Genomic DNA, 25,898 nt, shown 5'->3' on the forward strand with positions numbered 1-25,898 from the left:
AAAAAAAAAAAAAAAAAAAAAAAAAAAAAGAAAAAGGCCAGTGCCTCTTTGTTATTTTAATGACCGCTCTGTGACTTCAACCACTTAGAATCCAAACCCATCCTGTTTACAGGGAACAGGATTCTCCCGTCGCAATGTCTGATCTTGAAGGCTTCTTGACGCTTTGGATCTGCTAAGATCATACACAGTATTGGTGGTTATTGGTCTCTGGGGAGAAGCAGCTCCCCTGATGATAAAACTCTCACAGAGAGACCTGACTTCGCCAACACCAAGTTCAAGACAGAGGGATGGCCGTGAGACTTGAGCTGGGATTGCAAGAGCTGCTCTCGACAGTGTGTTCAAAATTCTGTAACTGGAGATGATACAGATAGGTCCTTTTCCAGGTTGCCAGCGGTTATCTGAGAAGCCCCAGGACCCTCTGGGTTTGCAACCCTCTGGCCAGTAAGGGGCGCTGTTGATTGAGGGACTGTGGCTGGACGAGCTGAGGGGGAAAAGAAGTGACCAGCAGATGTGGTCTGTGTTCCTGGTTCCTTAGAGACTTCCCTCTTTGGGGGACGATCTGATTAGAGCTGGAAAACTCAAACAAGTGGCTTCAACCCCAGCAGCCTCACTCTGTTATGTGCTCTCGGAACAGCAACCGATCCCCACGGCAGTCTTTTCTCCTTTGCCTACCCGGCCGCTCTCCCTCCCCGACAGTGCAGAGCGCTCCAGGCCGCCACAAGAAGCATCACTGTGATTGGTCCAGGCTGTAAACGGTTGCGTGTTTGTCCCATTTTCCTTCACTATTTCGTGTTTATTTATCTCTGACAACGATTGTGGCTGCATCTGATCCTTTCTTGCGGCCACTGTCACTACTCCCCCATACTGAAATCTACCAGGCACTTGGTTTGATAGACTAAAATAGTTAACGAAGGTCCTCAAATTTTGTGTGTTGAGGGGGCAGGAGAGAGATTAAAAAAAAAAAAAATAGAGAAAGAAAAGAATCTGAAGATATTCCAGTCCATGTTTATCCTGTGTGTGATGGGACCTATATTTGTAATTGCATAATGTATACATATATATATATCATATATCCTTAAAAAACAAAAACAAACACAAAAACAAAACAAACAAACCTCTCCCAGGCCCCCTTTTGCTGGAGTTTTAAAGACAAAGTGCCTCTGTGCTAAGACAGGAGCTGGGCGGCACTGTGCCCAAAAGCCGGAGGTTCATTCCTGTGTTGAGCCCTCTCCCTGCAAGCAAGGTCTGTGTTCATGGGAGGGTACTTAGAGACACCCTCAAGAAAGGGCTATAGAAGTGCAAATTATTAATAGACATTATTCCAGTGATGCTCACTTAAAACCTCATTGGCAGCAGATGAAACAGTGGCGGTCTCTTGCCATTTGCTCGGGTTTCTCCTGCTGTTCTCCCTCGACTGAGGCCTGCAGCAAACATCAGATGTTTGAAAACTCAGCATATCTGCATTTCTCTGGTTTTTCTGGGTCAAGGGAGGGAACCCTGGTTTTGAGGGAAAGGTGCATTTTCTTGAGTCGGCAGTGAACAAGTTAAATGAATACTGTCCCCCCTTCTTTTTTTGAGGTTATATTTAAAGATACAAGTATCCCTATTAACATGCAGATTTGGATATCCATTTGCAAAGAACAGAGTTATTTCAGATGCTGTATGGGAATCCTTTTTGTGCTTGTATCTTTGGGGGTGGAAAGTCCAGCTGCCTCTTCTAAGATTGCCCATAACTCTTCAGATGTCAACAAATCATTGAAAGGTGTCAGAATGGGGGAAATGAAAGATAATTATTCCAGCCGTGGAGAGCTACTTTGAAAGTGAATAGAATCTGTCAGATCGTCTTTTGAAAACGGCAGTTGGCTGCTTGTCTTGGCCATATTAAATGGATATATCTGGAGCCCAGTGAGGTTGTTTGAGATGGCGGTAATCAGCTTAAGTTGGTTTTGGTGGAAAAAAAATAAAAAAGCACTAGAAACGGGGCAATTACTGAGTTGGCGTGGAACAGACGCCCTGATATGGTGATGCTGGGGATTTCTATTCAGTTCTTAAAAAAATGGAATCTTACATTCTTTGTGAATGAATAAAGAGCAAAGTCCATAAGGACTTGGTAATTTCCAGATGGGGTGGGTGTGGGGCAGCAGGGGAGCCTTCAAGGGGATCCTGTGGCCTGGATGAGTGCACGGGCCACACTTGGAAAAGAGGACAATTCAGTTTCTTCCCAGGGACTGAACTGGGAACCGGAGGACAGAGAGACCTTGGCTGAATGAGATGGATGTGGGGTGTTGATGCCAAAATGAAGCCTCATCTGACTTGGTTCATGTCCCCAAGTGGCACAGCAACAAGGAAGCAATTTTGGACAAATGTCCAGCTTCATATAAAAGTAGAGTTGTTCCTGCTTCTCCTTATCCAAAGTCAGATTCTGGGGAACTTGAACTTCCCAGTTCGTGGAAGAAACATCAGATCCAACATAGAGAGGGTCAGGAGAGGGATTGCCTGGCCCTTACTTCCCCCAGACCTCAGACCTAGACTTTAGGTGCTCTCCTGGAGTGCAGCTGGGCATAAGGTCTCTAGAAACATGGTTCACGGCTTGCACTGAGCTTGCATGCCAGGCCACGCTGACATGCACGATTAAAGAGTTTTTTTCTTTTTTTTTCATAAGCCCTGTAGTTGTTCTGTGGATAATATAGATGGATTTTCATTGTGTTTCTGTTAGAAGTAAATCTTTAAAATAGATGACAATTTGCCTATTCCTGTAAAAGCATTTCTTCATTTACTAATATAATGCGAGCCCCCTGTGGTCTGTGCTGCTGGTTTTGGGGGAACAGGGCAAAACAAACTCTTCAGGTCTTAGGAGCTTGAGCCAGATGGCTGGGTGACTTTGCAGTCCACGGCACGAGTCTCCATGGCTCCTGACCACAGACACTCACCTGCCACCAAAACAAGAAAGAGCTTTTCTGCCCCACCTCTCTTCTCATATTTGGGGCCAGTTGGGTGGGGAGAAACCTTCTTACCACATGTGGCCTGTGTACTCTGGTCTGGTGAGGTAGCAAGGTCCTGCTGTGCACAGGTCAGGTCCCGGGTGTCCTCCTGCCCTCCACCCAACCACTGACATTTTAATATTTAGAAAGCCTGCCCCCAACAGGCAGCTCTTCCAGCGGGGGACCCTGCTTGCTACCGGGAAGGAGGGCGCATTGGGGGTAACTGCCCCCCTGCTGGGTTTCTGCAGAAACATGCCACCCCCTTCAGAGTTTTGGCCAGGGACTCTCAGCCTCTTGCCATATCAGTGACCACTATCATAGGAGAAGCACCTTCTCAGAATTCCAGGGGCTCGGCAAGCGATGTAGCCTGTTTTCCCTGCTTTGCCAATAGATTCTTCATTGTCCTGTCCTCCTTTGCTAAAGGGAGGTGGGGCAGTAGAAAATTTTTCTGATTCAACATGTGTGGATTTCACATTCTTTTTTTTTTTGAAACAGAGTCTCACTCTGTTGCCCAGGGTGGAGTGCAGTGGTCCAATCTCAGCTTACTGCAACCTCTGCCTCCCGGGTTCAAGCAGTTCTCCTGCCTCAGCCTCCCGAGTAGCTGGGATTAATAGGCCTGCACCACCACCATGCCTGGCTAATTTTTGTATTTGTAGTAGAGACGGGGTTTCCCCATGTAGGCCAGGCTGGTCTCGAACTCCTGGCTTCAAGTGATCCACCCACTTTGGCCTCCCAAAGTGCTGGGATTACAGGCCTGAGCCACCGTGCCCGGCATGATTCCACATTAATTCTCATGCACACATTTTTGAGCCCATGGCCGGCCCTGACACACTGGCTTTATCCCATTGGATATGATGTAATTGGTGGGCTCACTGACCCGTTTGTATTTGTTTATATATTTTTTACTCACCGAGAGTCTCCCTGCAGAAGTCGGTCTTCGGAAGAAGATCCAATGAGGACTCAGAGTGTTGGTACCCAGGCTTGGAAAGCTGAGGCCCCTCTGACAGTTTCTCTACCTTAGCTTTCGTTTTCATTGGTCAATGCCCGACATCATTTGGGATGAGTGACTCCTTTGATGGCAGCTTCCTCAGGGTACTGGACTTTGCACCCAGTGCCCAGGGGCCCGGTTCTAGTTGGCCTGGCCTCTGTCAGCAGTTGCCTACTTGCCCTTGGGTGAGTTGTTTGCCTTGAATGGCTTCTGGGTCATTTTGAATAAGAAAAATCTCTTTTCCTTTAAGGCATCTAAGAACTTTGTTCACAAGGCAAAACAAAGGAAGAGCTATATTTGTCAGTGGCTGGGTGGAGGGAAGGAGGATACCTGGGGCCTGACCTGTGCACAGCAAGACCTTGCTACCCCACCAGACCAGAGAACACAGGCCACATGTGGTAAGAGAGTTTCTCCCCACCGACTGGCCCCAAATATGAGAAGAGAGGTGGGGCAGGAAAGCTCTTCCTCGTTTTGGTGTGAACTTTGTTCACAGGGCCAGGGTCACCTAGGAGCTGGCTCTGGGCATGCTGGGAACCCCATGATCCCATTTTCCCTATTTTCTGGCAAACTGCCACCCAGTGATAAGTTTCAGAACCATAAATATGTGGCCAGAAGCAAAGATGTGGGCCCAGAGTGTCCCCAGAGCCACCACATTCAAGGTGCATGAGGGTTTCCACCTAGTTCTGATGCCCCAGAGAAGGACAGAGTCCAAAGCCAACCTATCCTTTTGGGTCACTCCTCTCTGCTCAGAGGCCAGAGAGGAGCAGACACAGCCGTCTCCATTGCACAGAGGCTGGGGAGGGGTGACAGGCTCTGTCCATGGGTCACTAACTCTGCGTGCGGTTAGACATTCAGCACGAGGCATAAAGCCTGTGTCTATGACCCCCTCTGCTGTAATGACGGGGCATTCCTTCAACAGCGAGAATTTGTGTAGGGTCCCTGGGTCCCTCTGCACCTGCGAGGTGGAAGGATAGCGTCTGGTCAGCTCAGGGCCTTTAAAAGCCAGGGCTGACCAATTGGAAGGCAGGAGAGTCTCTTTCCTCAGTCTCATTGGTTGCTAGAGGTGTCAGTCACGGCCTGCCCACCCTGTTACTTCCTGCCAGGCCCATCTTATAAGTTATTGTTTCATCAGTGTATTCATATATCTGTCCTCAATCTTTTCCTATTTATTAAGAAATTTTACTTCTGCACTTGTGGAAAGTTTATGTTTTAAAAAACTTTATCTACTATCTTGACCCTTAAACTGTAAAGGTTTCCAAAATGGGAAACATGAGAGAGAGGGGAAAGTGAGATCTCATTTATTTGGGAAATATTTTTCTGAATACCGCATAAAACGTTGAAAAACATGGAAGGAGGGTTGACTTAAGAGTACAAAAAGCTGGATTCTAATCCTGGTCTCACTTTTCTAGCTGTGTGACCTTGGGCAAATTACTGAACCTCTCTGAGCTTCATTCTCTTTCTCTATGGAAAGGAGAGAGTAAGATACGCTTCATTTCATATATTTTCCAAGTTAGCATGTGTGAAAGTAGTTTATCAAAAGTGAGAGACTATATGCGGGTAAAGCATTGGTATTAGTAATGAAAACAAGATAAACGTACAAGAATGACTTGGGTCATCATTGGTATGACTTACAGCTGGTAATAAAATAGCTATGGGGGGAAAAAGTCATGTGCTTTCTAGATCACAAATACAATTATATTTTAGTCACAGAAAACAGAGCCAAAGATTCCACTGGCCCCAGGGTCCCTCTGCACCTGCGAGGTGGGAGGATAGCGTCTGGTCAGCTCAGGGTCTTTAAAAGCCAGGGCTGACCAATTGGAAGGCAAAAGAGTCTCTTTCCTCAGTCTCATTGGTTGCTAGAGGTGTCAGTCATGGCCTGCCCACCCACCGCCCCATAATAGGCTTAAACGGCCACTGTCTATACCACCTGCTGATAATTTTTGACTGGTTTTCCTAACTTGAAAAGATAAGTGGGACCCTCTAAATTCTTCTTGTGGTGATTGGAATTGGAAGAGTGAATCGCTCAAGTGAAGGCAGGTGATACTGCAAAAAGGACAAGTAGGGTGCAGGGTACGGTTGCCCATGAGGGCCATGTGCAAATTGCCGGAATGAAGCCAGAAGAATGGAGGAGGAACCCAGGAAGAAACAGAAACATTATCGGGTAAAGGCAGCGGGGGAGGCAGGGGTGTCTCAACACTGAAACTAGCTCTAGCTTTGCCACACACTACCCCGGGGAGGGGAGCCCTGTGTCCTTGGCAGGAGACGCCATCCCATGGGCCAGGGTCACCTGGGAGGTGGCTCTGGGCATGGCGGGGATTTTTTTTTTTTTTTTTTGTAGATTTAATGCCATCTTGTTTAAACAACTGCCTGTTTCTGCCTCAGCATTTACAAGTGAACCTGCCTTTGTTGCATGGCCCTAGATTCCTACCCCAGTCTGCCGTGTTGAAAATGCAGATCAGGGGTGTGGGCCGAGAGTGTGGCTGCTGAAGCGCAAACCCTCCTGTTGCAGGGGTAACTCAAAACGCGAGCCTACCTGTGTGGATCCCTGAATCCTCAGAAATACAGACTACACCGTGCTGTCCCTTCTGCGTGAAGGGCAGTGGATACATAAATTAGTTGTAGAATAACAATAATATAAATATTATTGTAGCAACAATAACAAAACAATAGCTAGATTCATAGTGCCTAGTATGCAGTAGACACCAGGCTCTGTGTTAAGTGTTTTATATCAGCCCTGTGAGGTAGATAATCGGAGTATTTTACAGAGAAGGAAATGAAGCCCAGAGATACTAAGTAGCAAAGTTCCCCAGCCAGTAAGTGTAGAGCTGGCCATAGTGGAATCTCAGCTCTTGAGCACCACATTAGATGGCTTGTATTGCTGCAGAACCAACAAATCACAAACAATTAAAACCCCACAGATGGGGTAAGTCAAATCACTCAGCACTTCCATATTATATTTACTTTAGCCACAGACTTCTTATGCCATGGTAAGTCTCTTAGGGGAAGGGATTAGTTTTTCTCTTTGGCCGTAACTCCCTCAACCTTTGGCGTCAACCCGCTCTCACAGCGGGCATCCAGGAAGTTTTGCTGGCCAGCTCTTCTTTCCTTCTCCCTTGTAAAGTTCATGTCCCCTATGCCAAGGAATATCAGCAGCCTTACAATGAACAGTGACCGGGAAATGTATTTTTTTATTTGTGGTACCCATGGTACTTTAAAGTCCAAAAGGATTATGACTTTTTGATTTTAAAAAATGCAAATACCATGAAAGGGCATTCTGTAAAAACGAAATCCTCCTCTTTTCATCTTCTGGATGGCGTTGCATGCATTCTTCTAGATAATTCTATTTTTATTTTTTTGACACAGGTTCTCACTCTGTTGCCCAGGCTAGGGTGCAGTGGCACAATCATGGTCTCTCCAGCCTCCACCTCCTGGGCTCAGGTGATCCTCCCACCTCAGCCTCCTAAGTAGCTGGGACTACAGGCATGCTCCACTATGCCTGGCTAATTTTTGTATTTTTTTAGAGACGGGATTTCACCATTGTTGCCCAGGCTTGTCTGGAACTCCTAGGCTCCAACGATCCAACCACCTTGGCCTCCCAAAGTGCTGTGATTATAGGTGTGAGCCACTGTGCCCAGCCTCTTCTAGATAATTTTATATAAAGACATATAGATATAGATGTAGTTATAGGGCAGGTTATACATATGGCTCCCCATCATTCTTTTTAACCGATGCACTGTAAGTTATTCAAACAGTGCTCTATTGATGGACACTTAGGTTATCATCATGTTTCATTTTTGCAAATAATATTATAATCAACCCCCTTGTACATATGTTCTTGCAAACTTTGAAGGAATAGCTCAGTAGAATATGGTCCCAGAAGCAGAATTCCTGGATCAGAGGGTGTAAACATTTTACATGTTGGTAGAGACTATCAAATTACTCTCTACAAAGGTTATTTTAAACTGCATTTCCACCAACAATATATGAGAGGATTTGACCTTGTCCTCCCATCCGAAATGTGTATTTCTAAGTTTAATTGGATTCATATATGTCCTTAGCTGGACTTCTCATAGGTCCCAGATTCCCAGGGCAGCATTTGTTTGCAGGGTTGACTGTCACCCTGGGAGCAGTTTTCCTGCTGAAATTAACCAGGATTCATGGAAATAATAAAATGTGTGCAACAGCTTCCACAAGTATTAAGGCAAAACCAAAATGAAACAATCTAACAAAACAGAGGTGGAAATTTGTGAGTAAACAGTGAATATTTTGCATTCTTCCAAAGATATAAAGTCTAGAAGGTTTTCCATATGGAAATTTCCACTAGCTTTGATATACTTTAAATTTCTACTGAAAATGTCTGGAGGAGTTCTATAGATGGTAACTGAAGCCATATCGTCATGTGCTGTTCAATTGATTTACGTACCTATCACAAAGTTTGGACTACCAAGGGCCCATAACTCAGTTTACATTTGGTTAAATATGGCATTTGTGATTAAAAAATATTTTTTTTTGAGACAGAATCTGTCACCCACGCTGGAGTGCAGTGGCACGATCTTGGCTCACTGCAACCTTCGTCTCCTGGGTACAAGCGATTCTCCTGCCTCAGCCTACCAAGTAGCTGGGATTACAGGCACGCACCACCATATCTGGCTAATTTTTCTATTTTTAGTAGAGATGGGGTTTCACCATGTTGGCCAGGCTGGTCTCGAACTCCTGACCTCAAGTGATCTGCCTGCCTCGGCCTCCCAAAGTGCTGGGATTACAGGTGTGAGCCACTACACCCAGCTGGCATTTGTGACATTTTTACAAAGATTGTTTCCTAGGCTCTGGGTCCAGTTTGTGTTCTCTCAACTAACTGGGGAAAATCAGCTTTCATAATTTCAAACAAACAGCTTCATTTTTAGAAACCCACCAGCTGTAAATGCAAAGATTACTCCTAAATTAACTGCAAGCAATTAAAATCTTGGGATTAATTGGAACTGAAGCAAAAGGAAAGAAATCATTTTAAGATATCAAGTCATCCCTATGACTTTATACTTAAGATACAGCAACTGTGCATTCTCATTCTTTAAAACAAATGACTATGACTGCTATAGAAATAACAATATACAATTTTGGCCATTTTCATGCCTCATGAAGAAAGCTTTACCTTAGAAATAGGAAGAGGATAAGCCCACTAGCAGTGCAGTTTCTAATCCAACTTTGCCAAATAATTTAGCAAGGGTGAATGATAGATGGTAATGATTATAATAAATGTTACTTTTTTTTTTTTTTTTTAAGACAGAGTCTCACTCTGACACTCAGGCTAGAGTACAGTGGCTCAATCTCTGCTCACTGCAACCTCCACCTCCCGGGTTCAAGCGATTCTCCTGCCTCGGTCTCCTGAGTAGCTGGGATTACATTACCAAACCTGGCTAATTTTTGTATTTTTAGTGGAGATAGAGTTTCACCATGTTGGCCAGGCTGGTCTTGAACTCTTGTCCTCAAGTGTTCCACCCGCCTCGGCCTCCCTAAGTGCTGGGATTACAAGCATAAGCTGCTGTGCCCAGTCAATAAACGTTACTATTATCAAGGGTCAATATTTATTTAAATGAGTGACTGGTATCCTGGAAGCTGTTTTCCCACTGAATTCCAGGAGTCATAGAAACAATGTTACCATTATCTGTTCTCATTATTGTAAGAGCTTCCATTTATTAAATGCTCACTATATATAAGGCATTATGGTAAGCATTTCTCACCTATTTTCCAAATTTAGTTCCTGTGAAGAAGGAAATGTTATCCCTTTTTTTACACCTGAGGATGGGTGCTGAGCAGTTAAGTAGTTTGTGTGAGGTGACGGGGATGGCAAAAGTTCACAGAGGAATTCACCCTCCCCTGTCCATCTCCAACAAGGTGCTGAGTGTGTCACATCTCAGGTGGCTCTGGCTGCAAAATGGTCCAATACCTGCTTGCACGGGAAAATCACTGAGAGATCTTATTTTATGAAGCATCGTGTGTGCAAAATGTTTTATGCATAGGGGTGGGTCAGGGTTTCTCGCTCTGAAAAACAAAACAAACAGGAATTGGAACAGGTGGAAGGCTTAAGCCGAGCCAGCTTTTTGGTCTGTTCTTCATCATGTCTCAATTTCTGTAATGAAATTTTCCCACCAAACAGCCACACAAATGCCTCGGTGGTAGAGACTGAATTGGGTCTTTTCCGGAGAATGACACTTCTTCCATTGAAATGGCCCCTTTCTTGGACAGGGTGCTGGAGTGTGTGTGTGTCTGTGTGTGTATGTCTGTGTGTGTGTGTGTGTGTGTGTGTGTATACTTGTTTGCCTCGTGAAGCGGGCATTCAGGTGGCGCAAGGCTGAGAGTGACTTGTTTGGCTATTTGTGAAGAAGCTGGCAAACTTGGGCCTTCTCCCTGGCAGGGAGGAGAAAGAGCCGCTTGTTTCTGAAATATCAGCAAAAAGGCTGGTGCAGGTGGGGCCGGCATCAGTGAAAAGTTGCTGGAAGCAAAGGCTGCAGGTGCTGCCTCGGGAACACGGACGTGTGCTTCCTGGGTAGGGCGCGGGAGAAAGAGGACTGCCAATCGCCAAATAGAACCACACTGTTGTCCCAGGGGTGAATGAAAAAGATGTTTCAGTGCTGTGGACGGATCTGGATGGTTTGCCCCGGAGGACAAAAAGTCTCCTATAAAATTCCATTTACATAGTCCTATCTCACTTGGGCTTTTGGTGACCAGATTCAATTGTGCTGGTGTCCCCTGTGCAGTGTGATATCATAGCTTCAGAGGAAGGCTTTATTTAGAGGTCACACTAGTTTGTCCTGGGGATGTAGTCATTTTTTGTGTCACGGACAATGTTTTACTGTGGAGATATGAGCCAGATGGCTCAGCCACTTGCAGTCCGGAGCTAAACAGTGTCTGTATTGTTGGCGAATAAACAGAATCTATTGTTTGCTGCTCATGAAACTCTAGTGCCCACCACTGTTTAGAGATGAAGTATTTAATAAATTGTTAGGTCTCGCTTAAAGAATCTGTAAAACAACATCTCAGAAGGACACAGGCCTCCAAAAATATAAATCTCATGTGTTCTTAAAAACAACAAGAACAACAACCTTCCTCTCCGGCTTTCTTCCTTCCCCGCCCCCTCCATCTCTTGAGGCCATTCACTCTTACAGTAGTGAAGGCTCTGATTTTGTTTCTTTCCCATGGCAATCCATATGCTAATATGAGCTGTAACCCTTGTGCGGGGCGGTGGGGGGACAACATGACGCTTGTGCGCGGCCCCCTCCAATTTTCTCACCCCCTCCCAGCCATGGCTACCTATTTGCCAACACTGAACGGAACAGTGGAGCCTTATGGGGTAGCACGTGTGTCACGGAAATGCGGTTTGGAGATGCACTTCCTCCCCGCTTCCTGAGATGATACTCTGAAGATAAAAGGTGTCTGCCTGGCAAGCTCCTCTCGCTTGCTGAATGGGCCTCACTCAGTAGGGAAATCTGCTCACTCACCCCAAGCAACAACAACAACAACAACAACAAATAACACCACAGCACAGCAACCTGGAAGGACTGAAAAATATTTGTTTCCTTTTGCAGAATGAGTGTAGAGTGTCACTTTCTGAGCATTTAACCACTCTTGGCCTTCCCCATGTTTTTTTTTCCAGCATGCATCTTGTCTCTCTAAATAAAGCCCCCTTTTCCATTTAACTTCGCCCAGCTGTGGCTGGGTATATTGCAATGTCAGAAGTATTCGTTTCCTGCCTTAATTGCAGCCAGAGCCAACCTTGACTGGCAAGGAGAAAGCCACTGACAGGTTTGGGCTGTGTCCAGACCTCCTCAGACTTTCTGTCAGCCAACTGTTTGACAGTATATGCAAATACATGCAAATGCAGGGACACTGGCCGAACACCTGCAGAAAGTGACCATCTCCACTCAGGCTTGGCCTCCCCTGTAACTGGGGGTTTTGAAATGCTGCTTGGTCGCTTTCTGTCAGTTTATTATGCATTTGTCAGCAGAACGTTGGGCTGATAAAAACACTCCTCTTTGTCCTGAAGAGCCGCAGAGCTCCATGTGGAGCTGCAAGTGCCAGGGCTAGTGGGATGGCTCCTGGCCAGCCCTTGTGAATCCTCCCCTCTGTCTGCAGGACCCGAGCGGCAGCATCCGAACTCTTGTGGGCTTGCCCGCATGGAGGAAGGCCTTCTGTTTCCCTGGGTGTAAAGATGTAGGCTTGATGGTGGGGCAACAGAGCGAAAGGCCAGCTCTCTCTAGCAGCTGGAACTTGGCGACTTTGAGGAATAATATGTCCTGGATTTTCAAAAGCCAAAGGAAAATCTGCCCGGGCTGTCAGGGAATTGGAAAGGGGGAGAGGGCTCGCCACCTCAAGCGGGAATGGAACTGCCAGCCACACACACCCCTCCAGACTGTGGGAAGATGGCCAGGTGGCATGACTCCGGCAGCCACTTGCCGCCCGGCCATCTCGGCTCCCATCTGCTCAGGCCTTCACTCGCTTCCCACAACTTCTCCCTTTAAAAGGTGCTAAGACCAGCCAGTCAGCTGCGATTTAAAAGTTGTATGTGAGACTTGTGCGTAGTTTTGAGTTTGACCATTTTGCAGTAAGGCAGGTGACCTAAAAGTAAGGCAGGTGACCTAAGTATCGTGGCTCTAAGACCGTGAAGATCAGTGGACCAGACCCAGATTTTGGGGTCTTCCTCGAGCTATCAATGAGGGAGAAGTAAGATAGGGACACTGCAGACCAGTGTCCTGTGTGGTCCTTAAACATCGACCACCAGAACCGGGGGAAGCATTTTGCATTTTTTTTTGTGCAGCCAGGCTTTGGTTCTGCAGAGTAATAAGTCATTTGGGAATGGTTGTGCAAAACAGGCCTTCAAAATCTCCCTATCCTCTCTACTTAGAGGTTGGAAGCACCTTGAAATCTAGGCAAATTCTTGTGTATTTTTGGGAACCTGAATATACACAACCTAAATATAGGAGCTTGGTGTCTTGAGTATAAATCTATAATCAACTCTGGCAAAATATGAGGAGTAAGCAGGTATTGCTTGTAATGAAAAACCAAGCTGGGCCCGGTGGCCTGTAATCCCAGCACTTTGGAAGGCTGAGGTGAGAGGATCGATTGAGCGTAGGAGTCAAGACCAATCTCGGCAACGCATCTCTACAAAAAGTAAAAAAAATTTAGCCAGGTAAGGGGGTGAATGCCTGTAGTAGTCCCAGCTACTAAGGAGGCTGAGGTGGGAGGATGGCTTGAGTCCAGGAGATCAAGGCTGCAGTGAGCCATGATCATGCCATTGCACTCCAGCCTGGGTGACATAGTGAGACCCTGTTTTGTTTTTTCTGTTTGTTTTTTTAAAAAAAAAAAACAGCTGATATCAGTGTAGACTGCTGATCCAAGTCATTTATACTCCAAAATCGATTGTTCTTTGGCCTAAGAATCATTTTGCCATTCATGCAACTAACATCAATCAAATAATTGCCTACTCTTTCTTGTATATTAAGAGAAGTAAAAAGTCATGGTGAAGTCTCTTGAAATGTTTGACCATGAAGTCTTTTCTCTCTGCAGAAGGAAGAGGCTGATCTTTAGGCTTTCCAAAAACTGCTGGGACTTGGTGGAAAATTGGAGTGTCTGGCTTCCAAGCAGGCATAACGGCTCTCTGCAAGACCAGGTATGTACAAACATCCCTTGAGCAGCTCTGCAAGCCTGATGCTTCACCAACGGGCGCCGGGGCTTCATAACTGCTGAAAATCTTGGTGTTGATTATCAGCACAGTGATGGTGCCAGGTGCTGTGGAATCAGTGAGTTTTCTAATTATTGCTTTATTGCAGAGGGAGAAAGAGGGCAGCTGAAACTCAGAAATGTATATATTAGGTGCCTGCTAAGTATCCACATTGAGCATCTGCTGTTATGGATAAACTGAGGCACAGTGGCATCAATAGGAACAATTTAGGGCATACAGTAGACCAAAGCCATTCATTGTTAGCACTAGGACCCCAAAGCCCAGGTGCCAGTGCCTCCACATGCCTCCTCTTAAATATATCACATAGTATGTGCAACAAGAAAAACTTGCTGGGACCAAATAGCCACAGAAAATCCAGGGGGGATCTGCATGTCAATGATAAATTTGAATAGAAATATAGGAGGCTTCAAAAAGGGACAGAGACGTGATGGAGGAGGCCTCCAATCAGGCCCTCAGTTCCTTTGAGAATCCATGAGACTGATACTGTGTGTGGCTGTCATAACATCAGCACAGAACGAAAGCAGGAATTTCATCAACGGGGATTTTAGACATTTTCCTAACCCCGGTGTCTGGCGGAAGGGTGATTAGATCCCTCTCCTCTGTTCAGAAAGGCCAGTGCAATTTCTATGGGTATGGTACCAGTTTTGTTTTACTGATTGGAAAGAGAGTTTGATCATACTAGCTGTAATTCATAATGTATGGGCATCTCTTATGTAAATGAGCCCACTCTTTGCCTTAAAAAAAAAAAAAAAGTCCAGAAAGAAATGAAATGCTACATAAATGAGACCGCTTCGTTTCTCTCCTGCTTGTTCTTTCCCTCTCTCTCTCTCTCTCTCTCTCTTTTAAAAAATAAACCCAAGGTAGTTGTATTTAAGCAGCTTTAATGTCCTTTCAGGGCTGCGCACAGGGTTGTGGTCACTCAGGCAGCAGTAACTTTGAAAAAATGACCCGTCTACACCCAAACAATAACAGAATCCCCCTTTTTATGTTGGAAACGCCCACGGCTTTCTGTGCATCTCCAGACTCCCCACGTAGATGCAACTGTTTGACCAGCCTTCTACTGAACAACTTAATTAAGCAAAAGAAAACGTGTCAGTTTCTGCCAACCTCACAAAAACAGAGCTGTGGGGGTAAAAAGGGTCGTCGAATTAACCCACATTCCTGAACGGGTTCACTAAAGCGAGGCCTGGCTTTGCAGCAATGCCAAGGGGAGCCGTGCGCTGGGTTGCCATTCAGATTTATCAAGACATATTGTTCTGTAGATCATACTGAACACAATTAAAGCTGCAGTACCTCGGGGGGCTACAGCTCGGGTGTGAGCTTAGCTTAACTTAAAAAAAAAAATCTTGTCACGACACGGTGCCTACCATTGACATTCTGCACAGTTACAGAGACAAAACAGTTCTATCCGACCATATGAAAACAGCAAGTTGTTTTTTTCATTTTTTCCCCTCTTCAGTGTCCCTGCCCTCCCTCGTCCCCCGTTTTCCCTCTCCATGAAAGCACATGCAATATGCAAAGCAACTGTATACTCTGCATGCAATTTGTACTAGCCAGACCCAACCCGAATTTAATCCTTTTTTTTTTTCTCTCTCTCTTTTTGTCCTGAGGGCGGGGAAGTGTCCCAGCCTAAATCCTTCTCTGGAAGCTGGGAAAGCAGAGGCCCCAGGAATCCTGTTTCCTAGCCAATTAAATTTAGTTTTCTTTTTTTTTTTTTTTTTTCAGGCTTGGATTTTGATTTTGCTTCCTTTATGTGAAGCCAGGAGGGAGCTTAGCGCCCAGTACTCCGTGCCCCACCCCCACCACATTGCAGCCTCCCGCAGTCGCCAGGACAAGCGGGGGCTTTCAGTGGCAGCCAGAAGGAATTCAGAAACATCACATTTCATTTCGGGAAGAATTGGATCAGCACCAGTTTGGTGCTGAGGCCATGAGATTGTGGCATTTTTATCCCAAATTATCCTCTCTTGGCCTCTCTCAGTGTGTATGTATGTCTGTAGGAGTCCTTGTGTAGAATTATGCTCTGCAGAAAGCATCCCACATTTATTCAATTGCATCGTCCCACATTCTGGCTCGGGAGACACAGACTCGAGTCAACCTGAAGCTGCCTAATTTTGCAGGGAAGCAGCTATCCTGATGTTTGCAGGTTGGAGGCCTCCAAGTGACACACATCAGGAAGAAATGGGCTCTCCAATCCCGGATGAGCTGAAACACAAACGCTTTTCTGAGGGAACAGTTGGGGTCTTATCTTTCCGAGCCCTTGTCCGTGCAAGCAGCCATTGATGAAGAAGAGTTTATGCTTGATACCTATTGCAGGTGTTCTTCGCTGTGGAGATCTTGTCAATGAAAGATTCAAAAGTGGTTCAATGATCAGAAGACCCTATGTGTTTGCTTTTGACCAGCTTTTGTTTGCTCTGTCACTCAGGGAGAATATAAACAACTTTGGCTAGGTAAGATGGAAAAACATTAGCCAGTACGGAAATGTTCTACAGACAAGTGAGGGGACTTGGCAGAAGTCTGGCTTAGAAGATGAATGAATAAAACCCCGGGCAGAATGCAATAGCGGCAATAGGCACGCATTCTTTGCAAATGTGCACCGAAGGCTACAGGCTACTGTGTCTTTTTCTTCTGGCTTCTCTCTTGAGCTTCTGACACTGCACAGAAAGTGGGTCGGTCCTCTGAGAGGCTTGAAAAATGCAAAAGTTTACCACCAACTGGTGGGAATACGTGCAACACATGCGTAAGGCAAAGAGCATCAGTGGTGAAATGCAGCCTGCAGTTCCTCTCCGACAGTTATCCAGATAATTCATCTCAAAATAATGATTTTGCCATAAACATACAGAGATTGCAGGCAAAAGCCATCACCATTCAAAAGCTGTAACAAGAAGGGCTTATTCTTTTAAGGGTTCCTTATTATCTGCAGAAAATGATTCGCATGTCCCATTGAGGTGCTCTAAGATCTGGGACTGGCTTATATGTTTATCTTTTTTGCCGAACAATTCAGGCTCCAGAGGGGATTTTTCTTTTTGGTCTGAAGGGTGAAGCTTGTCTGGTCTGCAGCTTTTGCAAACTACAGCCCGCTCAGTCGAGCTCATTGCTCTGAGGTCTCCGTGCTGCCCCAAAGTGGCTCTTCTGGGGCCTGATGGAAAATCTGATCCTAGAGCTTTAAGTAGTCATAATGCCCCAGAGAGACATCTGATCCTCAGGGCAGGTGCACCAGCCGCCTGGGCCCCTTACTCTGCCTGCGGTCCCACTCCTGGCCTTTGCTCTGGGATTCCTGCTCTCTTGGATGCCCAGACTTGTCTCCCTCTGTCCCCGGGATAGGAAGCGCCGTCTTTGCCGAGGGCCCAGGGCTGATCTTTGTGCTTGTGGTGGTTCAAGTCTCCTCTCTACCTCTTCCCTGCAGTATGATCTTAGGCAAATTATTTAACCCCACCGTACCTCAGTTTACCCATCTGTCAAACTGGGTTAATAGTAGTATCCAACCTCAGGGAGCTGTTGGGAGGCTTAAGTGGGTTAATTTATGCAAAGGACTTAGAACCCTGCCTGGTGAATAGTAACAGTTGTTATTATCTCCCCTGTTAGTCTCTAAACTCCTTCAAGCCTCCAGCATTGCTTTATTTATTGCAGCAAAAGTTCCAGGAGTAAATAATCCTCAAACTCTCTCCCCTCTGCTGGGCACAGCACAGGGCAGGTATAGACTTGGCTTGCAAAACTTCCTTCTATTGATGTGGGCTCAATAGCCACACCCTTGGCCTTCCAACCAAGTCAGAGTGCCAGTCCCTGGAAAGACTTCCCATGACAAATGGCAGCAGGACAAAGGCTGAATTCCATCAGACCCTTCTTTCACCTTGTTGGTGCTGCAGGGAGTGGGAGGAGGGGCAAAGACCAGAGGCCCTTAGAGCCCAGGGGAACTTAGGGCTGCCTCACACCCACCGACCCTCCAACTCCCTCACTCTGCAGCAGAGAATGGGGCTCAGAGACATACAGTGACTCACCCAGGGTCACACAGCAAGGGCTGGGCCTAGAACTCTGTCTTTAACCTCTTGCCTATTTGTTTTTCTGGGAACCATCATCACATTCAGATGGCAAGATCATACGGAACGCGGCATTCAACATAGCCTTAACTTACTCAAACGTTTCCTTTCAAGAACTTCAGGCTTAAAATAACCCAGACGGGGTTTAACGTACCGCTGCAACGTAAAGAGAAACTGACTAACCCCCTCTCCCAAATGTGCTTGGCTGTGTGTCTTATACACACAAGGACCGTTTGGACACATCTAAGGGCTGTGATACAGCCGGGCAATACCAGAGGGGCAGAGCGACAGCCACGCACGCAAGGCACTGAACACTTGGACCCCGACAACCCTCTGCACTCGCAGCCCCAGGCCCTCATCCTTGCTCCCTGGCTGCCCAGGAGCCCACCCGCCCCGGAGCTGCCTAACCCTCGATTAGCGGCTGGGAGGTTTTCTAACAAGCCCAGGCTTCATGGGAGCCTCTTGTTGGGTGAAATTTATGACCGCACTTCCTCCGAGAGACTTCCCACGTTGAATTGTTGAACGCTTCTGACCTTACCGCCCCAAACAAGGGAAGGGTGGGGAGGGGAGGCGGGGCAGGCAGAGGCTGCAGGGAGAGGGAGGCGCGGCTCAGCCAGATGTCCGGGAGCGGGAGGTGCAGAAGCCGGGAGCGAGGACCTGCGGGCGCCGGAGCGCAGGAGGGACCGGGTCGCCGAGGGCGCACGGCTGTCTCCTGCGGAGCGCGCCACCCAAGTCACCATTGGCGGCAGATGGACCCAAGTTTGGAGTTGGGGTGGTGGGGTCAGAATCCGCCCGGGCCCAGCTCGTCCCATCAGAAACGCCCTCCGAGGAAGGAAAGAATTGCTGCACCTGGGAGAGGTGGGATGGGTCTGTTGGTTTCCAGGTCCCTGGTGTGTTTTGTAGACACTCCTTCGTCTGCAGATGGTATTTGGACAGGCTCCTCTTGCACTGTCTACTCTCATCTTCAGCTAAAAGAGAGTCCCGAATCCGTTTCATGGACGGTCACTGTTACTCCTTCCTTCCTCCTGTTCAGGGGAAGGAGAGACGCATGGTGAAGAGAATCTTGGTTCACAGCTTCCCAAACTTGGCTGCACATTGGCATCACCTAAGGAGTTTAAGAAATATACTGATGCTGGCTGGGCGCGGTGACTCATGCCTGTAATCCCAGCACTTTGGGAGGCTGAGGCAGGTGGATCACCTGAGGTCAGGAGTTCGAGACCAGTCTGACCAACATGGAGAAAACCCATCTCTACTAAAAATGCAAAATTAGTAGCGCATGGTGGCACATGCCTGTAATCCCAGCTACTCGGGAGACTGAGGCAGGAGAATCGCTTGAACCCAGGAGGCGGAGGTTGCAGTGAGCTGAGGTTGTGCCACTGCACTCCAGCCTGGGCAATGAGAGTGAAACTCCATCTCAAAAAAAAAAAAAAAAAAGAAAAGAAATATACTGACGCCAGGTCCCACTCCCCTAGGAGTGTGATTTAATTCATCTAGGATGAGGTCTTGGCGTCTGAGTTTTAGAAGGTCTCCTGGTATCCTAATGAGCCAGCTTTCCACAGCCAGCCTGGCATGATATTTAGGGTGTCACTCCACATTAAACACCTGAGCAGCAGGTTTAACTTCAGGCTTACACTTACAGATTAATAAAATGGAATTTTTTAACTAGTGGCTCATCTAAGCAGGGCAGCCATGTACTAAAATAACCTTGTGCTAACCGGAATGTTCTTTATGGGGTAGGTGAGCAAGTTGCAGTTCCCATGACCAGTGTAATCGGATGCATCAACTCATTGTGGGCCCCTAGGTCTTGGGATAGAGGCACATCCTTAACTAGGTCCTGCACCCTGTGGCCTGGACTCCCTCACCAGCTTCTTCTAGAAACCCATGGGGTTCCAGCCACACCATGGGATGCATACACGCTTCATCTAATTGATAACATGCTCATTGTTTAGCATTTATGTTAGACATTGCTTCCTCCCATGGCAGCAGTTCCCGACCTCCCAGACCATGTCAAATCTTCCTGCTATGTGCTCATCATTCCAGTCCTTCTCCTACACAGCCATGATTGCACAGAAATCCAGTGAAACATGCCTTCTTTACTCATTGCTACAGCTCTTGAGCCATAATAAATATTGATCAAACTATGAAGACAGGCCACTCTTATTGCTTAAAGACCATCTTCGGGATCTAGTGTTGCATTCACCTGGATTTTGTTGGCTCAGCCTTAGGGCTGCTGTGTAGATATTCTGGCAAAGGAGTTTGGTTCACTGGATTACTTTGCCGCATGGTAGTTGTTCTGTTGTTAATGGTAGTGAACCCTTTATGGGTTACTTTGTGCCTCTGTGAACTCAACTACAAGGGCAGCAGGGATTACAGAAAACCCATGGGACTTCAAGGAAGAGGCATGTTACAGCTGTGAAATGCCATGAACATGCAAAAGTTTCATACACATGATAGAAGTTTTTACGATTCTTTCATGATGGGCATTTCCTAGCAAATTGTCAATGGCATACTTAAAATGTTTAAGTACACTGTACCCAGAAAGCTGGGTGCAGCAGAGTATGCCTGCAATCCCAGCTACTTAGGTGGAGAGGCTTAGGTGGAAAGATCTCTTGAGCCCAGGAGTTCAAGACCAGCCTAGGCACCATAGTGAAACCCATCTCATTAAAAAAAGAAAAGAAAAGTTTACAAAAAGAATAATCATTAAAATTCAAATAGTATAATCAAAGTAAAACAAAAGGAAACTAAGATTTCTTGAATATTGACACTATGTCAAGTACTTTTTTATATGATGCCATGTAATCCTAACAATATACCTATAATATAGGTTGATTATTACCATTTCTCAGACACAAAAGTGAAAATTCAGAGAGATTCAGTAAGTTGCCCAATGTCACATGGCTAGTAAGGGGTGAAAATGAAATTTGAAAAAAAGGATCCCAAACTTTCTACTTCATACCACTTCCCTTTTAAAAAGAAAGAATCTTGAGGTGATGGAACCCTAGATTGTCATTTGGTGATGATACCTGCATTTTGGCTATTTCTGTGTTGCAGAGAGAAAATAATCCTGAAAAAATTCCAAGAGAGACACCAATGCTTGTAAAACAAAATAAAACACAAAACCTTGGCAAAACACCCAAATCTTATTTTCGTTGAAATTCTTATTCTTTGATCAACAGACCAAGGAACTTAGCACTTGCATCCAGATAGAACAGAGAGTTTTTGCTTTGCAGCCTAGAGAGTGATCAAAGTCTTTAGGCCAGAGCCACTTGAGATCAATAGACCCAATAAAGAACAACGTAGCACAGAATTGGACTATTAGCATTATTTGGAAAAAGTTGAACAATATTTCTTTACTATGTGTAATGCATGAGACACAAAATTAGAAGTGTAAATTTTATTTTTTTATTCCATTTAGAATTAAGCCAACATATACATTATATATTGTATCTATCTACAATCAGGTCTGATCATATCTTTTTCTTGCTCTTCTCTCTAGTGATACCTTTTCAGATAGATTTTTTTAAAAACCTATGACAATGACACCAACATTTTCAGATCTGTTTAAATCACAATTTTGAAATTGTATTATTCCTTAGGAATTCCATTTCATGTATCTCTTTGTCATTTTCTTATCCCCCAAAACTCCTTTTTTAAATTTTGTAACCATTATGTGATTTTATTTACAGAGATTGTAAGTCAGTTGGTTATACCCGAAAGGATGGCAGGCATTCTGAGTCTGACAGTGATTTAAGGGTTTTCCATGAATTATCTCTTCTTGTGAAATAAGATCCAGGAAATACAAATCCTGGAGTTTCCAGCCACTAGGTAAATCAAGATAGATCATTGGATAATGGCCCTAAAAGAATCCTAATCACAGACATGGGAAACATTTTATTAAAAATTCAGACTCCATCCTCGACTGGATTTCTTAAACCTCAAGATACTCAAAGCATCATTTCTACTCTTCAAAACAAAGAAAAAGAGAATGAGGCTTTCCTGAAATGGCAACATCATTTTGAATCTGATCCAAGGGGAGTGAGAGCGAGACTGTGGCGATGACTTTCCTGGCTGGATAGATGGGTGGTAGTTCGGTCCACAGAAATGGGGGAAGATGGAAAGGGCCCAGGTTTGTGGGAGAAAAGATCTTGAACTTTGTTTTGGATATTTTGAGTACAAGCGGCCTTTAAAACATCCAGCAGGTGTGGGTTAGGTTGATGGATACCGATCTTTGAAGGTGGAGATTAGCATTTGCGAGTCGTGGTCACATAGACTGCAGTTTGAGCCTCATTGGGGAGACTGCCCAGAAAGAACTAGTGAAAAAGGAGGGATCCTGAGCTCTAATATTTACATGCCCCATGGAGAATTAACTTATGAACAAAAGCCTGAGAAGATGTAGCCAAAGAAATAGGAAGAAAACCAGGAGAATGTGGAGTCACAGAATTCAAGACCATACAATACTACAGTTAGGCAAGGTGGCTTATTACTGGCCAGTTCTGCTGGGGAAGATGAAGGCTGGAAAGACCTTTGGATTTAGTGGCCTGGAATCACGTGGGCTACTTAGGTAGAGGGGGCTGTGTGGGCAGGGAGGAAATGGAGGCAGGAAGTGCAGATAATACAAGGAGAAGTTCACCTGGAAAGGATGGAATGTGCTTGCCGGAAGTGGAAGTGAGGGGCAGGGAGAGCGTTTGCTTTTTTTTTTTCTTTTTTCAATCTTAAGGTGGAAGAAAATGCTTGTGTTTAAATGATGGGGGAGGGTTCCACAAAAGCAGGAGATGTTGAAGCAAGAGAAGACAGCTAGGATGATTCGCAGGTGCCTCAGGAAATGGGAGGGCTGAGGACTCAACCAGGTGGCCTCATTTGACCTGGGCTAGAGGAGAAAATTCCATTCTTATGGAAATGGAGGGACCCAGGAGAGGCTAGGGCAGAGGCAGGAAAGCACTGGGGACTGGGGATGGGAAAATGAGGGCATTTTTCTCTGATGGCTTCTATTTTCTCTACTAAGTAGTAGAAAGGTCATTTGCTGAGAGTGACAGGGAGGTAAGGGGCAGTGGTCTACAGAGAGCAGAGAAGGTCATGAAAGGTACCACAGACAGTAAGAGTGCTCACTGAGCAGTGAACCATTATAGGGTTGCTGGCAGAGAGTTGAGGGGTGGGCAGATAATTGTAAATCAAAACCCCGATCAGATTCATGCTCAGCAGAGCATGCCTTCTTGGGAATAAATCCAGACAACTTGGTGCCTGGTTTTCGAACACTCCTTGTCTCCAGGTTATAACGGGTGAAATGGTGCCTTCCAGAAAGACATGTCCCTGTCTCAACCCCTGGAACCTGTGAATGCGCCCTCATTTGGAAAAAAGAATGCAGAGATAAGCAAGTTAAACATCTCAAGATGAGATCCTCCCGGATCATCCAGTTGGGCTCTAAGTCCAGTGATAATTGTCCTCATAAGATATACACAGAAGAGAGACACAGGAAGAAAGAGAAGAGAAGAAAGCCCTGTGAAGGTGGAGGCAGACATTGGAGTGATGTGGCCACAAGCCAAGGAATGCCAGGAACCACTTGCAGAAGCTGGAAGAGAAAAGGAAGCATCCTTCCCTAGAGCCTTCGGGGAGAGAGAGGCCCTGCCTTTTGCAATTTGCACTTCCAGAACTGTGAGAGAATACATTTGTGTTGCGTGAGCTGCTAAATTTATGGTACTTTGTTATGGCAGTCAAAGGAAACTGACACACGGCCCTTTCCATGGCACCCTCTCCTATGGCTTGTGGGTCAGCACCCTTCCTGCTCCCCAATTCCCTGCTTTTGGGGTGGTTCTTCAACCCTAAGTCACGCTTCCGTTGCAAGAGGCTGTGGCCTGTGGCCTGAAATCCGTGCTAGACCCCCAGCTCCCGGTTTCTGAGCTACGTGACCTTGGACAAATTCAACTGCAACTGGAACGAAATCACTACTACCAACTCCCGGAGAGTTCCTGGAGGGATCAGTCAAAACAGCTCCCGCCTTGCTTCTCTGTAAACTTTGTTTGCGATTTCCGCTCTAAATTCCCAAGCTGCTCCTACCTCTTCATTGCCATTCTCCTTCATGGGACATCGTTCATTTCAGAGGTGCTGAAGAGGCATTTCTTTGGATCCCCCGGGCTCTGGGTGCTCAGTGCAGCTTCCCGGGGACTCCACTATGCGTGTCTTTGGTGAGAGGGCCCTTTTAGAAACCACAACACAGAGAATAGTAGGTTGCCAGGGTCTCCAAGGATGTTGCTTTGTCTTAAGAGGAAGGTTGAACTTCCACAAAAAGGACCAGGAATGGACTTGACTGCTCCTTCATTTCCTTTTTCTTTCCAACTCCACTTCTCTCTCTCTCTCTCTATTTCTCTCTCTCTCTCTCTTTTGAGAAGGGGTCTCGCTGTGTCTCCCAGACTGGAGTGCAGTGGCACAATCGCAGCTCACCACAGCCTCAACCTCCTAGGCTCAAGAGATCTTCCCACCTCAGCCTCCCAAGTGCCTGGGACTAGATGTGCACACCATCATGCCCTCCAGTTTTTTTGATGCTTTTTTTGGTATAGACCAGGTCTCCTTATCTTGTCCAGGCTTGTCTCAAACTCCTGAACTCAAGTGATCCTCCCGCCTCAGCCTTCCAAAGTGTTGGGATTACAGGTGTGGCCACTGGGCTGGCCTCCAACTCCAGTCCTCTTAAAACTCTCTCCTAGAGCACCGAGAGTGCTTCCTGCCTAGCTTTGTGGGTATGGCTAAAATTTTGGGCTGAAAAGCAAAAATTTCAGAGCTCCAGCTGGTGTGCCCAGCAGGGGTGACAGGGTGTGGCTGAAAACCTGCCAGTGATCAACTTGCACTCAAAGTCCCACATCCAAGCAAACTGGGACTCCAGTGATCAACTTGCACTCAAAGTCCCACATCCAAGCAAACTGGGACAGTTGGTCACCCTTTCCTCAGCCTGAAGCCAGGTCTGCATGCTCTGCAAAAGTCATGTTTCTCTGTGTGGTAAGATGGGGGGAGAAAAACCCCAGCCTTCACCTTCACCTTTTTCTAGTTACAAAGAAGGCGAATTTCGGTTGGAGAGTGGCTCTTCCCTTTTGTGACTTCATCCCTCTGCTCTCTCTTCCCCACTGGGGTTGTGGAAGGCAGCATCAGGGCTCTTTTCTTTCTCTGAAAAAGTTTCATCTTTTCTCCTTGTAATAATAATAATAAATGATCACTGTAGATGCTTTAGGCAATAAAAAATGTAAAGAAGTAAATTAAATTCACCAATAATTTCACCAGCCGGGGTGATGATAATGAGGATGAAGACGATGAAAATGATGATAATTAGCACTTATTGACTATTTTATGTGGCACCATTCTAAGCTTTTTATAGGTAGTAAAACACTTAATCTTCAAAATAGCCCCCCCTTTTTTTTCTTTTTTCTTTCTTTCTTTCTATTTTTTTTTTTTTTGAGGTGGAGTCTTGCTCTGTTGCCCAGGCTGGAATGCAGTGGCATGATCTCAGCTCACTGCAACCTCTGCCTCCTGGGTTCAAGCAATTCTCCTGCCTCGGCCTCCTGAGTAGCTGGGACAACAGGTGCATGCCACCACACCCAGTTAATTTTCCGTATTTTTAGTAGAGATGGGGTTTCACCATGTTAGCCAGGATGGTCTGGATCTCCTGCCCTCGTGATCTGCCCGCCTCGGTCTCCCAAAGTGCTGGGATTACAGGCGTGAGCCACCGCGCCCAGACAAGAACCCTTTTTTTACTGGTGGGAAACCAAGGCACTGAGAGTTTCAATAAATTACCCAAGGCCTCAGGATTGTTATTTGATTTTCAACCGCACACCATGCCTCAAGATAGCAGAGAACTGCGCTGGGGCTCTGTCTTCAGCAGTTCCTAAATTATGTCCTGCCAGAGCCCTGGCGTCCTTTGGGTCACACTCAAGTGTCCTAATGAAAAATGGATGGCTGTGGTTTTTGCCCCAACTCACTGAGACTGTTGAGGGCAAGGAAACAGCCCCCCCCCCAACTTTTTTCTTGCTCAGTTTTACTTCCAAGCTCGTTTTCTTACATCTTCGTAGTCGTGACCACATTTATAAACTCAAATGTGACATTAAACGGCATCTAATTTGACACTAAATAGTATGCTTAGTAGTTTTTGGTATCATTAAACTGTGTTTCTTGGGGTTCCA

At 46.0% G+C, this 25,898-nt stretch overlaps 1 long non-coding RNA gene across 1 annotated transcript; it reads left to right on the forward strand.

Annotated features, from left to right (window-relative positions):
• Positions 1–4,278: 4,278 nt before the first annotated feature.
• On the forward strand, positions 4,279–16,464 carry LOC111524511. The gene is made up of 3 exons (XR_002725810.2): positions 4,279–4,367; positions 13,531–13,763; positions 15,431–16,464. It is a non-coding gene; the product is annotated as an uncharacterized LOC111524511 (long non-coding RNA).
• Positions 16,465–25,898: the final 9,434 nt, after the last annotated feature.

This window comes from Piliocolobus tephrosceles, chromosome 19, assembly GCF_002776525.5.
Source record: "Piliocolobus tephrosceles isolate RC106 chromosome 19, ASM277652v3, whole genome shotgun sequence".
In the NCBI taxonomy this organism is placed as follows: domain Eukaryota; kingdom Metazoa; phylum Chordata; class Mammalia; order Primates; family Cercopithecidae; genus Piliocolobus; species Piliocolobus tephrosceles.